At 39.8% G+C, this 16,607-nt stretch overlaps 1 pseudogene; it reads left to right on the top strand.

Annotated features, from left to right (window-relative positions):
* The first annotated feature begins 1,257 nt into the window (after nt 1-1,257).
* Nucleotides 1,258-13,673, top strand: LOC127214515 (kinesin-like protein KIF2C; annotated as a pseudogene).
* The last annotated feature ends 2,934 nt before the right edge of the window (nt 13,674-16,607 follow it).

Here is a 16,607-nt window from a genome sequence, read left to right as displayed (position 1 = left end):
AGTATGTGAAGCTATGCAGTGGTTAGCCATAGAGGACAGGCCATGATGGAGCACACCTTTAATCCTAGCACTTGGGAGACATAATCAGGAGCATGTCTGTAATTTCATGGCCAAACCAGGTTATACCACATTGATCCAGTCTAAAAGAGAGAGACAAGTAGTGACTCATTCCTTTATCCATGAAATTGGGAGGTAGATATAGCTAGGAGGAGAAAGAAATATAAGGAGGAAGAAGAAAAAAAGCTCATTGTTTTCTGAGGGAAGACTCCTAGTATCAGAATTGCCCACCCCTTTGGTATGAGTACTTCAGTAGAAATAAGAGCTGGGGCTTGGTTGCTTTGCTTCTGTGATCTTTTGTCATTAATTGCATATCTGAATCCACATTTTGATTATTAAGAAAAACTAGAATTAGCTTTACAATTTCCAGTGCAGTGTGTCAAACCTAAACTGTAGTGTACAAGACTAGAATTTATGGCAATAATATTGATAGTACTAATCTTTACCATTTTATCAAGTTTATTGCTATATTTTGTATGTATGAGTTTGAGAGAAAATAGTTTGTATAAGTATACAGGTTATGGGATGTAGATAATTATGTGAAGTTGAGTGTCAGTATCTGAACTCTGGTCATCCCCAAAAGATGTGCTGAGTCTCTTGTCAAGATAAACATGTTTTATCTGATGAACCAAAACTCTTCCACAGATTAACAATAAAACCAAATTAAATAAAGAATTAAATAATGGTTTTGGAACATGAAGTATCAGAATTTAAGATCCTATACATGGTAAGTTTGTAACATGAAATGAATACAATCCAATGACAATGAACAACAATTAATAACAAAATGCAGATTGCAAAGACACAGTAACATTTTTCTTTTGGAAATACTCAGAATTCTCAATGGAATTATGAAAACACAGTACACAAACTGACATAATATGACTTTTATACTTACCACAAAGCAACAACTATCAAAATATGTATAATATTTGTAAAAGAATAAGATAGAGAGAATAACCCAAGAGCAAAGTCAAAAAATATCAAGTATTAATATAAAGTACAAAAGAAACATAGCCAGGAAAAGTGTGATCTTGACCAATGTTATCCAAATCCTATGAATCCATGTGTACAGAGATTAAATAAACACAGACTTCAACACTCCAATTAAATCAACTAAAAGTGACTCTTCAACACTTTTGACCCTGTAGCTATGGATATCTATTCCAAAGACAGGATGTCCCTGTTCTAGAGCTCTCCATGCAAAAGGAGCTGAACTTCTGCTATGGCTCTATAGACCTTTATACCCCTTTATGGTTTCAGGTAAACCCAGCCGCACTGATGCACACTCCACAAACAACATGGAAGAATAATTTAAATCAACATCCTGCCAAGTGGTTTATGGCCCAAGGTGAATACCCTGACCGAACTCTCTACCCCAAACCATACACACCTGAGATATCTCTGCAGAATAGAGACTCATTTTGTACACCGGAATTAAACATCAGTTAACACAGTATTGTAACTCTTAGTAGCAGACAGTTAAAAACATTATAATCTTGTATTGCTGAGAGACATCTGCATCACCATTTTTTACTACTTTTTAAAATATAAGGCAAACCTGAAAGTGGAATGGAATATTCAGAACTTCAAGAAATCAGTCCTTCAATTATCCAGCGTCAGCCCACACAGCACACCAACAGCACTGCATGCATGTGCACACTGAACAGTTATATAATAAGCAACACACCCTCCAATGCCAGGGCTGCAGAGTCTCCCCCAAACCAAGAAACACATGAAGAGGAAGATTCAGAGGACAAGGGTTACTGCCCAGGTTACCACATGGACCAAAAGAACCCCAGTATGTCTCATGGTCCATACAAATTTTGCAGAAATGACATCTGAACAGACCTTTTTGAAAACCCTGTGTTCTTCCTTACAACTCGATAGAGCATAAGGAGAAGAGAGTCATGGAAAGAAGCCTTCTCAGAGCCCAGCATGGGCTGAGACCACCTAGTAGGACCAAAAATTTTGCAGTGCACTAAAAAGGAATCAGAAATCAATGACTCAGATTGCATAGTCCTTGTAGCTCTGCACTACCCACCCAGCAGATAGCGGCTAAGTCCAGAAAGTTTGTGTTTTAGTATACATTCTTCTACTGTCCTGGAAGTCAAGCTGCTTATTATGAAAATCACAGTGTAATTTGTGTGCACATTTTGTTACACACTCATTGTTACTTGCCAGTAACCATTGACCTCATAGCTGGGAAATACTGCAGCCAAATGTATGACACCTTCCAATATTGACTGTTTTTAATGTGAAACTCCTGTTTAAGAAAAGCAGGCTGTGAATTAGAGAACACTGAGTAACCATGGCAGAGCTTGTTGGCAGAAAAGTGTATGTGGATAAGATGTAGTTATGATCTAAAAAAAATTTTTTTTGAAAAGCTGAAAGTAGCTTCCTGGCCATGTGCTCCAGAAACTAGGGGTTTGAATTAGAACACACCAAGGATTCCTCAAACCTTTTCTCTCAGACTGTACATCCAAACAAACAAACAAACAAACAAAAAAATAGTCCTATTACATAGTCCACAAGAGTTCACCCAGACCGGTTTTGGCTAAATGCTGTAATTATAGCAATTTGTATACATGATAAGGTCTCCCCTCTAGCCAAAGTCATGATAGCCCTCATCTGTGGATTCCAAGAAACTGCACACCGAGATAATGATGGATTTTCTAGGAATGATTATCTAATTCCACATTGCTCACCTCAACTACTGTTGAAGGAGGAAATCTCAGCTTCCATCCTGCCTCTCCCTTTCTGCACTGTGACTCCACCAGTATCCAAGTAGGACATGAACTAAATCATTGCACAAATCACTCTTTATTTATAAGACCCCACAATAATCAGAGATCTTGGGAGTTCACTCATTTTCTGGTCTATTTCCTTCTCCCTGACCAGGCAAGGGTCCAACTGGAACGAAGTGTAGGATTTTCTTCCCAGCACTGTACAGGAGAAGCAGGATTAGGAGTTCAAAACAATTCTCAATTACATAGCATAAGACAAGCCAAAGTTAGAAGACACTTTGCTCTACACAGAAATCAATAATCAGCCTCACTTGAGAAAAGGAATGAAATAAGTAAAATCTAAGAAACATAGGAGTGCAGCAAAATAGAGATAAAAACAGTAATATTTTTAAAGAAGACATTTAAAAAGGTACAAATAGCTGGGTGGTGGTGGCAAATGCATTTAATGCTGTTGCTCAGGAGGATCTGTGAGTTCAAGATCAACCTATTCCACAAGATATACTTGTGGGACAGGCAGCAGAGCCAAAAAATAAATGGGGGTCTCTAAAAAACAATAAAGTAGGAAACAGGAAAACAATACAAAAAAAAAAATCAATGATACAAAGAGTTGGTTTTTCAAGAAAATTAACAATTTAGAGAAACCTTTATCCAAACTAACCAAAAAGCATAGGGAGAACATGAAAATTAACAAAATCAGAAACAAAACATAGTACATAACAGTAGACACTGAGGAAATCTAGACAATTTTAAGGTGATATTTTGAAAACCTATACTCCACAAGATTTGAAAATTCAAAGGATATGGACAAATTTCTGGATAGCTATTACTTTCCAAAATTAAATCAAGAATAGACAAGCAACTTAAATTGACCTATAACAACTAACAAAGTAGGAGTAATAATGAAAAGCCTTCCAACATAAAAAATCCCAGAGCCAGATGTCTTCTTCAGTGAGGAATTCTACCGAAAATTCATGGAAGAGCTATATTAATACTCCTGAAATTGATCCACACAATAGAAACAGAGGTTCATTACCAAACTCTTTTTATGAGGCTACAATCACCGTGATACCCATCCACACAAAGACAAAAATAAGAGAGAAAATTACAGACCAATATCCCTCATGCACATTGATACAAAAATACTCAAGAAAATGTGAGAAAACTGAATCCAAGTATATGTCAGAGACATCGTCTACTATGATCAAGTAGGCTTCATTTCCGGCTTGCAGGGATGGTTTCACATATGAAAATATATCAAATATACCACTATATAAACAAACTGAAAATGAAAAGTCACATGATCATCTCCCTAGATGCAGAAAAATCCTTTGACAAAATTCAACATACTTTCACGTTAAAGGTCTTGGGGAGATCATGGATAACATGAATGTATGTAAACATAATAAAAGCAATATGTAGTAAAGCCATAGCAAATATCAAGCTGAATGTAGAGAAGCTTAAGGTGATTCCTCTAAAATCAGGAAAAAGACTAGGCTGCCCTATCTCTCCATATCTCTTCATTATTGTAATTGAAGGGCTAGCTAAAGAAATAAGACAAGAAAAGGAGTTCAAGGGGATGCAAATTTGTAAGGAAGAACTCAAAGTTTCTCTATGTCAGATGATATGATAGTTTACATAAGCAACCAAAAAATTCTACCAGTGTTCTCCTACAGCTGAAAAATACATTCAGTAAAGTATGAGGATACAAGATTAAATTTAAAAAAAAATCAATGCAATCTCCATTAAAATCCCAGCACAAACTTTCACTGACCTTGAAAGGATAATAATCTACTTTATATTGAAAAACAAAAGAACCAGAATAGCCAATACAACCTGTATAATAAAGGAACTTCAGGAGGGATCATTATCCCTGACTTTAAGATCTACCACAGAGCTATAGTCCTGAAAACAGCCTGGTATTAGCACAAAAATAGACAAGTAGCTCAATGAAATCGAATAGAAAATCCTGATATTAACACACACACACATACGAACACCTGACTTTTGACAAAACAGCTAAAAGTATACAATGGGATGAGGAAAGCATCTTCAAAAAATGGTAAGGTTTTCCGCCCGCCACTGGTCTTGTCCTGCTGCTGTGCCAGCACCAATTAATATACACACACTCTGTATTTGATATAATGCTGTTGGCCAGGTACTAGTTTCTTATTGAATAGCTCTGTCTTAAGTATTAGCCCATTTCTCTTGCTCTATGTATTTTCACATGGTCTCTTCTTACCGGGGAAGAGGGCAGGCATCTCATCACCCCAGTCTCTCAATCTTGCCTCCTCCTTCCTACTTCCTCTTTCCTCCTTATCTCCTAGTCCCACCTATCTAGCTTTCCTATTGGCCAACAGTGCTTTATTCATTAACCAGTATGGGAAGCATATTTTCAGAATGACATCTGCCATCAAAATGGTGCTGGTACAACTAGATGATGGAGTGTAGAAGACTGAAGTTAGACCTATGTCTATCGCCATGCACAAAACTCAAGTCCAAAAGGATGAAAGACCTCAAAATAAATCCATCCCCACTGAAACACTTAGAAAAGAAAATGGGAGGTACTCTTGAACAACTTGGTACAGGAGACTGCTTCTTGGACATAACTCCAGGAGCACAGACAGTGAGATCAACAATTAATGAATGGGATCTCTTCAAACTTAGAAGCTTCTGTAAGGCAAAGGAAACAATGGACAAGAACAAACCACAGCCCACAACTAGGAAAAGATTTTCACCAATCCTATATCCAACAAAGGGCTGATTTCCAAAATATACAAAGAACTCAAGAAACTAGCCAACAAACACCACATAACTCTATTAAAATGGGGCACAGAAGTGAATAGAGAACTCTTCATAGAGGAAATTAAAAAATGATGAAAGACATTTAAGAAAGTGTTCAACACACAAAGAAAGGTCTAGAGAACTACAAGACTGCTCCCAACTAACAATTTGAGCTTCCATGGAAATGTTATCATAAATGTCCTTCCCAGAGACTGAGATCAACAATTAACTTATCCATGGAGCCCTCAACTAATGCCTGTTGGAAATAGGAGAATATACCCTTACATAAACACTGAGTCGAACTAGAACCCAGATGCAGATGAAGAGGACAAGACCAGGCAGAAGAAACACATACAGACAGCTTACCTGAACAAGGAGGAGCTAATGGCCACTAGACTGATATCTGGGAAGCCAGCATGGGACTGACAAAGGCCCCCCTGAATATGGGTCTCAGCCAGAAGGACTGAGCAGTCTAAGGGACCCCAGACAGTGGAGCCAGGGTGTATCCCTGGTGCACAAAAGGACTTTGTGAACACATCACTCATGGAGGGATAACTGCCTTAATCTAGAGTCAGGAGAGAAGCCCTAGTCCCTACTTCACATGACCTGTCAGGTCTACATGACCCCAACTGAATGGCCTTCCCCTACATATGGAATTGGTGTGGGGAGGATGGGAAGGGAGGGTAGTTAGAGTGCATGTGAGAGGGCAGAGAGGGTAAAAGGGAGGGAAGGGGGGAGGGAGGGAAGGAGGAAGGGAGGGAAGGATGGAGGGAGGGAGGGAGGCAGAGGGAACAGGGATCAACATGTAAAATAATAAATTAAATTTAAAAAAATGCTTTGAATCCAAAATTTAAGTTCAAGTTACTGCAGAAAAGGATTTCTATTTTTGTTTCCACAGAAAATGAAAAGATGTGGATTACTTCCAGACTAATGTGGTTTGATCAAGCCAGACCACCTGAAAAAGAGTACCAGGTGATCCTACATTCAAAACAGTTGGACAAATCAGCCTTACAGACTACAGCCAGGATTTCGGAATCTTCTTTGAATCCCCCATGACAGTGCCCCTTACCAGCATGAAGTAGTTTTGAAAGAACAAGGCCCAAATTCTCAAATATTTTCTATAAATATTTGTTTTCATTTAAATGGACTTTGTTATATAAATTAAATTTTAAAAATAATTAAAAAAAAGAAAGTGTTCGACATCCTTAGCTATCAAGGAAATGCAAACTAAAACAACTTTGAGATACCATCATTCTCCTGTCAGAATTGCTAAAATTAGAAACAGCAATGTCAACTTATGCTTGAGAGGATGTGCAGAAATGGGTACACTCCTCCACTTCAGGTTGAACTGCAAACTTGTACAGCCATTTTGGAGACTAGCATGGCAGTTCCTCAGGATAATGGGAATCAGACTAGCACGGAACCCAGTATTCTCCCTCTTATGTATATACACAAATGATCCCAATCCATGCAACTAAGACTTGTGCTCACCTATGTTCCTAGCAATATTATTTATAATACCAAGAACCTGGAATCAATTTAGATGTCCCTCAACTGAAGTATAAATAAAGAACATTTGCCACATTTACACAATGAAACACTACTCTGTGGGGGTGGGCAGAAACAACGAATTCTTGAAACTCACAGACAAGTGGATGGAACTTGAAGAAACCATCCTGAATGATGTATCCCAATCACAGAAAGAGAAACATGGTATGTATTTACTCATATGTGGATTTTAGACATATTGCAAAGGATAACCACCCTACAAATCAAACTGCCAGAGAAACTAGGATAGAAGGAGGATTCTAAGAGTTACATTTAAGGACACTCACATAAGCAGGAAGGGTCAAGTTCCTCAGTGCATATGGGTATTGGTGGGTAGTGAGTGGAGAGGGAACTAGCATAAGGAAAATGGGAGGATAGGAAAGATTGTGGGTCTTGGAACATTTGGTCAGGGGAGGAATAGACTTGAGAAGAGAAGAGAATAGAGGCGAAGAGAGGAGAGGAGCAGAGAGGAGAGGAGAGCAGAGGAGAGAAAAGAAAGAAAGAGACTATAAAAGAGGGAGCCATTATAGGTTAGAAGAGGAAACAAAACCCAGAGAAATGTACAGAGCCCTACAAGAATGACCCCAACTAACAATTTGAGCAACAGTGTAAAGGCTACCATAAATTCCCTTCGCTGTCAATGAGATCAATGACTAACTTATCCACTATCATGGAGACCTCATCTAGTAGCTGATGGAAACAGAAGCAACCTTGGACAACTAAACACTGAGCCAAAATTGAATCCATATGCAGAGAGGTAGGACAAGACCATATTGCAGAAACCCAAAGACACGGCTGATTTGAACAAGGAGGAGCTAATGGGGCAACAGACTTATAGCTGGGAATCCAACATGGGACTGACACAGAACCCTGAATATGGGTCTCAGCTAAAAGGCCTGTGCAGTCTAAGGGTCTACAGAGAGTGGGGCCAGGAAGTATCCCTGTTGCAAAAAGGACATTGGGGGGAAATCCCCATGGAGGGATATTCCATTAACCTTGAGACAGGAGAGACATTTTAGTGTCTACATAAAATGACTTGAAGGATTTAGATGACCCCTCCTGGAAGGCATCCACCTACATGTATAGTGTTGGTTGGATGGGAGAGGAGAGTGGCTGGGGGCCCGGGAAGTTGGGAGGGGAAGAAGGAGGGTGGGAGTAAGTTGGAGATAACTGGTTTGATAAGTGTAATAAAAAAATTTTACAAATTAAAAACATTAAAAAGATACCAATGTAATTTTCAAAAAACAAAGTTAACATATTTTAATAATTTAAAATTTTTACCTCTATTGACTTTGAAATATCACACTTCCACATAGAGAACATCACTTCCAGCACAAGTTCTAATAGATCTTAATAATAAAAACTCACAATAATCTAACAGGGAGGGGAAGGTGAAAACTGAAGGATCACAGATTCAGAGCATGTGGCTACTAGAGTTGTTACCTATACCTATTCCCAGACAAGGGATGTGTTCCTGTCCTCACACTGCCTCTTCAGATTGACTGCTATCACTTCGATCCCTCAGACTAACTTCTCAAACAAAATCATCTTACGGCATGCTCTTCTTGCTCCTCTAACTTATCTTCCTCTCCCTATCCAGCCATGCCACTCCTATCTCCAAATCCCTGCTGCCGGGATTAAAGGCCTGATTCCCAAGTCCTGGGTCCACCTTAGTGTTAGTCTTTTAGACAGACTTAGTATGTGTCTAACTAGTGTCATAGTGTGTGTGTCTAACTACTGATTTATTGTTTGTGGATAACTAGTGACAGTGTTTGTAGCTAACTAGTGACTTAGATGTGTAGGTGACTAAATACATAGAAATACATAGACTACTATCTTAGTGTGTGAGGCTGACTATTGTCTTGGGGTTTGTGGCTAGCTAGTGAATTAGATATGTGGCTGACTAGAGTGACTTTTTATGGGTGGGTGAGTAGTGGTATATTATGTGTGGCTAACTAAAGACATAGTGACTGTGTCTAACTAGTAACCTAGCATTGTGGCTAACTAGTGACTTAGTCAATGTGGTTAATTACTGCTTAGGCATGTAGCTGAATAGTAACTTAGGGATGTGACTAACTAATGTCTTAGTGTGTGTGGCTAAGTACTGCTTTATTTGTTTTATGGACTTGTGACTGAGGTATGGGGCTGGCTATTGATTTAGGTGTTTGTCTAACTAGTGACTTCATTGTGTGGCTAACTAGTGAGTTAAGTATATGGCTAACAAGTGGCATGGTGTGTGTCGGTAACTAGTGTGCTAGTATGTGTGGCTAACTAATGGGTTAGTTTGTGGCTAACTAGTGACTTATACTTAACCATGGGTGTAGATAAATAGTGACTTAGCTTAGTAATCTGATCTTCAGAAATTTGATACATCACAAACAAATTATCAGAACAGTAATTAAGAAGAGACAGACTGATGCTGCCAATATGCTGTTATTTTGTGTTAAGCTCTGTAACCTGACACTTAGTTACAGTCAATGACCTGCTTCCCAAACCTATGAGCTGACATTATACTGTCATGCAGGACTGAACATATCTGCAAACAGAGAGTTACCTATTAGCAAAATCAATATTCATTGGCTCAGAACAACTTTCACAAACTGTACAAATACATACTCTGGTCTGTGTTCAAACACATGACATAGATTAAAACATGCTGGGAAATTACAAAATCACTCCCCCTACAACAGTCATGTAATTTTTCATAGTGGTGACTCCAGCACCTGGTTTCTTACCCTGAATCCTCCTGCAACGTAAAAAATTTTCCTTATTCTGGTCTGAAGGCAGAAGCAATGCTCCATATGCAAATCCTTTTCCTGTGATTGCACTGGATAGTTGGCTACTTGACTCTAATGGAAATTTTAAATCTCTGAGGTGTTACAGTAATTTAAGAATTTTGAAGGTATAGTACAGAAGACAGTAAGGCCATTGCTTTGGAGAGCAACAGACTGGAACTAATGCTACTTGAATCAACATAAGAGCTTATCTCATAAACATTCTTCTAACAGGATGAAAATGCATCTGTTCTAGAATTAATATGCCTTCCCAGGGAGAAATCACTTCACCCACAGAGGCCATCCATAAACACAAATATTTCTAACATAACATGTATCTATCTCTGGAAAATACTCAAAGAGGAGCCTGCCTAGACATAGTTTGCATTTCATATATGCTATCCTTCTTAAATGGCTTTTAAGTTGAAGCTCCATTTTACACATTGAACAATTTCAGTAGGGACGGGAGACAGCATGTCTAGCTACTTAGGGAGATGGGAGGATTACACAGGAAATGTGTTCCCAGTACTGTTCTTAAAGTTTGTCCCATTCAGTGGGACAAACTCAGGAGAACACCACTAAAACAATGCAATGCTAGGGAATACAGTGTATCTCATTATCATTGCTGAATAAGCCTTGGGACTGAGAACCATAGCTCTATGTAGTTTATATCTACAGATCTGAAGCAACCTGTCCACAAAGGTTTTGTTGCATACAATTACCAGCTCTCTCATGCAAATATCGTGTTTTTTGACAAGGTTCTCTGTTTTGTTGTCAATACACCAGGCCCTTAGTAAAAGCTTTCAAGGCCTAGGCTCCTGGTTGTTACTATCTCTTCTAAGAATGTTTCTCATCCCTGCATGAGGACCTAAGTGAACGCTTTGCATTATCAGGCCACTCATATATCATTTGCTTACTTTTTAAAATCTAGTGTCCAATTACCACACTGGTAGAACTATGCTTTTCTGGAGAAGAAAACTACAACTATATGATATGATATAATAAAATTTAAGGTTGCTTGTGACCCTGTAATATCTCCCTGAGCATCATGTTATGGGGAAGTTCTATGATAAGGGTAAGGGACTAGATGTTGTTGTAAAACAGGAGTAGCTTCTGTGTAATGGTTTGGAGTCAAATGTCTGGAAAATCATGGTGAACAAATGTGTAGCTAGGATTCAAAATTCTAACATGACTGGTCAGCATACACATATCTTCGTGTGTTTAGAGGCAGTACTACCTCAGTTAAATTCTACTTTATGAGACGTAATATCTTCAAAGCATTTTTAAATCCTTTGTGTTAAAAATTCTACTCCTGTACATCACTGCTCAATAGTGAAGTGCTACCCTTACATGAGATGTGTTTTACAACCTGCAGAAAATTAACAATACATGGATATTACACATAAAATTATAATGCAAAGAGCTGACCTTCTAAAAGGTACTTAACGAAAAGGTCTCTGGAAGTTTGTGGCCATGCTTTCAGTGGGTGCACCTGAAGTATGTAGAAGTTGACTTAAAAGGTGTTTCTAGATTGCGCTGTATTAGCAGAGACGTCTCTTTCAAGTTTCTTGGGTTTGTTTTACCTGCTACTGTCCCCGAGTCAATGGGTCGCTTCCTGCCCGATTGTTTCCTCTTCTCTCCATCAAGATTCAACACAGTAATGGCTTAATTCACAGTACCAATATAAGCACAGTGAACATAGAGAAATCCTGTGTTTTGGTGGAATGGAAAGAAGGAGGTAACCCGAAGGGCAAAGAGATTGATTTTGATGATGTGGCTGCAATAAACCCAGAGCTTTTACAGCTTCTTCCCTTATACCCAAAGGACAATCTGCCACTGCCAGAAAATTTGGCAGTCCCGAAGCAAAAACGCAGATCAGTCAATTCCAAAACTCCAGCTCCAAAAGAAGGTCTTTGAAGCCAGTCCATTTGCATACCTGCTATCCCAGAGGTTCAACTTGCCACTCAGGAGAATGAGATGGAGGTGGAGCTGCCTGTGGCTACACACTTTTGGAAGTGGTTCTCAGTTGTCGCTAGCCTTCCTAGGCCCTCCTGTTCTGCAGTGACAGAATTACCATTGTTGATGGTCAGCGAGGAGGCAGAAGAGCAAGTCCACCCCAACCGAAACATATCTGCAAACCCTGGGAATTCAGTTCAGAGGAAATCATGTATTGTGAAGGAAATGGAAAAAATGAAGAGCAAACGGGAAGAGAGCCCAGAACTTGGAAATAAGAATAAAGCCAGCTCAGGAATATGATAGCAGCTTTGCAAACTTGGAATTTGCCCGGATGATTAAAGAATTCTGGATTACTATGGAATGTCACCCACTTAATCTGACTGATCCTATTGAAGAGCACAGGATCTGTGTGTTTGTTAGGAAGCACCCACTGAATAAACAAGAACAAGAAAAAAATCGATGTGATTTCTGTCCCCAGAAAATGTTTCCTCCTTGTGCATGAACCCAAATTGAAAGTGGACTTGACAAAGTATCTGGAGAAGCAGGCATTCTGCTTCGATTTTGCCTGTGATGAAACAGCTTCAAATGAAGTCGTCTACAGATTCACAGCAAGACCACTGGTACATATGATTTTTGAAGGGGGGAAAGCAATCTGCTTTGCCTATGGGCAGACTGGCAGTGGGAAGACTCATACAATGGGTCAAGACCTGTCCGGTAAATCTCACAATGCATCTAAAGGGATCTATGCAATGGCTTCCCGGGATGTCTTCCTTCTGAAGAGTCAACCTCGCTATTGGAACTTAAACTTGGAAGTGTATGTGACATTCTTTGAGATCTATAATGGGAAGGTGTTTGATCTGCTCAACAAGAAGGCCAAGTTACGTGTGCTAGAAGACAGTAAGCAGCAGGTGCAGGTTGTGGGACTGCAGGAGTACCTGGTTAACTGTGCTGATGATGTCATCAAGATGATCAACATGGGCAGTGCTTGGAGGACGTCTGGACAGACATTTGCCAACTCCAATTCTTCCCGCTCCCATGCCTGCTTCCAGATTCTTCTTCGATCCAAAGGGAGATTACATGGCAAATTCCCCTTGGTGGATCCAGCAGGGAATCAACGAGGGGCTGACACTTCCAGTGCTGACCAGCAGACTCACAAGGAGGGTGCAGAGATTAACAAGTCTCTCCTAGCTTTAAAGGAGTGCATCAGGGCACTGGGAAAGAACTAGGCTCACACCCCATTCTGTGAGAGCAAGCTCACACAGGTGCTAAGGGATTCATTCATTGGGGAGAACTCCAGGACTTGCATGATTGCCATGATCTCACCAGGCATAAGCTCCTGTGAATATACTTTAAACACACTGAGATACGCAGACAGAGTCAAGAAGCTGAGTCCCAAAGTGGGCCCAGTAGAGAGCAGCCAATTCAAATGGAAACAGAAGAGATGGAAGCCAGCTCTAATGGGACCTCACTGGCAGTCGATTGCAAGGAAGAGGAGGAGCTGTCTTCCCAGATGTCCAGCTTCAATGAAGCCATGACTCAGATCAGGGAGCTGGAAGAGAGGGCCATTGAGGAGCTCAGGGAGATCATACAGCAAGGACCTGGCTGGCTTGAGCTCTCTGAGATGACCGATCAGCCAGACTATGATTTGGAGACCTTCGTGAACAAAGCAGAGTCTGCCCTGGCCCAGCAGGCTAAGCACTTCTCAGCCCTGCGAGAGGTCATCAAGGCCCTGCGAGTGGCCATGCAGCTGGAAGAACAGGCAAGCAAATAAATAAACAGCAAGAAATGGCACCATGATGACTTCAAATAAAGATCTGTTTAGTTTCACACCAGCCTCGTCGCCTACCCAGAAAACTTTAGGCACCTATTGGCTTTGGTAGGGACTGAGTTGGATGGGTTTTGGTAAATGCCAGGTAAGGAGCATCCTGTGTCCCAGCCTTCAATATCTTTGACTTGCATCACCAGTCTTCTGCTGGAATCTGAACTTATAGCTCCATTGCCAGGCCCTGCCTGTGGAGAGGCCTCCTAGAGAGCTTGGATCATCAAAGAGCTACAGACATCAATCTTCTGACCCACCAAAACACACCGGGGAAGAAGCTATGGGAAGATGGCAATATAATAAAACACCTAACAACAGAATGATAAGAATAACAGCACCAGAATCTATGGAATCTACACAAAATAGACTGGAAAACAACAAAGCAGATGAAGTAGAATAGAACAAATTAAAAATTCTTGCCATAAAATATGGTAGAGACCCTCAAAATAGAGGTGAGAAAATACCTTAAAGAAATGGAAGAAAAAACAAACAAAAATGAAAAAAATGAACAAATATCTTGAAGAAAGTAGAGAAAGCCAGAAAAACAATTAAGCAAGTGAAGTAAATGGTTCAAGACTTCAAAACAGAAATGGAAATAATAAACAAAACGTAAACCGAAGGAATGGTGGAAATAGAAAAACTGGGCAAACTATCAGGAACTCCAGATGCACACACAACCAAGAGAATTCAAGAGATGGAAGACAGAATCTCAGGCAAAGAAGATAAAGTAGAGGAAATAAATTCATTGACCAAAGAAAACTGTAAATCCAACAAATTTGTAACACAAAACATCCAGAAAATGTTGGACACCGTGAAAAGGCCAATCCTAAGAATAATAGGTATAGAGGAAGGTGAGGAAGCCCAGCTCAAAGGTGACAAAAACATATTCAACAAAATCATTGAGGAAAACTTTCCCAATCTGAAGGGCATGCCCATGAAAGTACAATGAGCATGCCAAACAACAAAAAAGACCCCTCGAATATAATAATCAAAACATCTAACATACAATAAAGAAATTACATTAAGAGCAGTATAGGAAAATTTCCAGGTAACATTTTAAAGGCAGACCTATGAAAATTACTTCATGGAAAGCCTAAAGGTGAGAAGGTCCTGGACAGATGTTCTACAAGTACAAAAGAGTTCATGGATGCCAGCCCAAGCTACTATTCCCAGCAAAACTCTCAATCACTATAGATGGAGAACACAATATATTTAATAACAAAGTCAGATTTTCACAATATGTATCTACACATCCAGCCATACAGAAAGTATTGGAAGGAAAACTCCAACCCAAGAAGGTTAACTACATCCACAAAGTTGTAGGCAACAGGTAGTATCGCTACACCAGAAACCATGCATATAAACGAGGTCAAATATATTCACAATACCATTGCCAACAACAAATCTAAAACAAACAAGCATTAACAATCCATGGTCCTTACTCTCTCTCAACATTAGTGGTCATAACTTGCTTGTAAAAAGGCACAGGTTAAGAGGGTGGATATGAAGACAGAATCCATCTCACTGCTGCATATAAGAAATACATCTAAGCTTCAAAGATAGACATGACCTCAGGATAAGAAAAGATCTTCCAGATTGAGCCCAGTTGGAATAGAAGACAGGAGAGAGACAGAAAGAGAGAGAGAGAGACAGAGACAGAGAGAGAGAGAGAGAGCATAAAAGAGGTAGCCAATATTGGTTTGAAGATAAAGTTGAACACAAAGATAAGTCTAGAGAACTACAAGACTCCTGCCAACTAACAATTTGAGCTTCCATGGAAAGGCTGCCATAAATGCTCTTCCCGGATAGTGAGATCAACAACTAACTTATCCATGGAGCCCTCACCTAATGCCTGTTGGAAACAGGAGCAACCACCCATACATAAACACTGAGTCGAGATATAGAACCCAGATGCAGATGGAGAGGACAAGCCAAGCTGCAGAAACCCAGAAACAACTTAACCTGAACAAGGTGGAACTATAGGGCCCCCAGACTGATAGCTGGGAAGCCAGCATGGGATTGACTCAGGGCCCCCCTGAATATGGGTCTCAGCCAGAAGGACTGAGCATCTAAGGGACCTCAGACAGGGGAGCCAGAATGTATCCCTGATGCACAAAAAAAAAAAAACCTTGCTAACATATCCCCCATGGAGGGATAACTGCCTTAACCTAAAGATAGGAGAGAAGCCCTAGTCACTAGTTCACAAGACCTGTCAGATCTACATGACCCCAACTGGATGGCATGCCCCTACATATTGAATTGGGGTGAGGAGATAGGAGGGGAGGGTGGTTAGGGTGCATGTGAGAGGGGAGACAGGGCAAAAGGGAGGGAGGGAGAGGGAACTGGGATCGACATGTAAATTAATAATTTTTTTTAATAAATGCTCTGATTCAAAAATTTAAGTTCAAGGAAAAAAAAAAAGATCTTCCAATCAAATGGACCAAAGAAGCAAGTAGGTATGGCTATCCTAAAATCTAACAAGTTAGACTTCCAAACAAAGTTAATCAAAAGAGAAGAAACAGTCATTCCGTATTTATCACAGGAAAAATCCATCAACACAAAGTCTCAATTCTAAACAACTATGATCCAAATACAAAGGCAACCACATTCATAAAAGAAATGCTACTAAAACTCAAACTTCACATAAAACCTCACACACTTAGGAGACTTCAACACACCACTGTCCCCAATTGGTAGGACCACCAGTCACATACTTAAAGTAACAAAAGAATTAACAGAAGATTCATCTCAATTGGGTTTAACACACATCTATAGAACATTCCATCCAAACACAAAAGAATATAACTTCTTCTCTGCTCCACATGAAACCTTCTCTAAAATCGACCAAATAGTAGGTGGCATAACAAACCTCAACAGATGGAAGAGAATTGGAATAGTTTCCTGTATCTTATATGACCAGCATGC

The sequence above is a fragment of the Phodopus roborovskii genome, unplaced genomic scaffold (genome assembly GCF_943737965.1).
Source record: "Phodopus roborovskii unplaced genomic scaffold, PHOROB, whole genome shotgun sequence".
In the NCBI taxonomy this organism is placed as follows: Eukaryota; Metazoa; Chordata; class Mammalia; order Rodentia; family Cricetidae; genus Phodopus; species Phodopus roborovskii.
The sequence above is the reverse complement of the archived record's forward strand: the minus strand, read 5'-3'. Positions and strand labels throughout refer to the sequence as shown.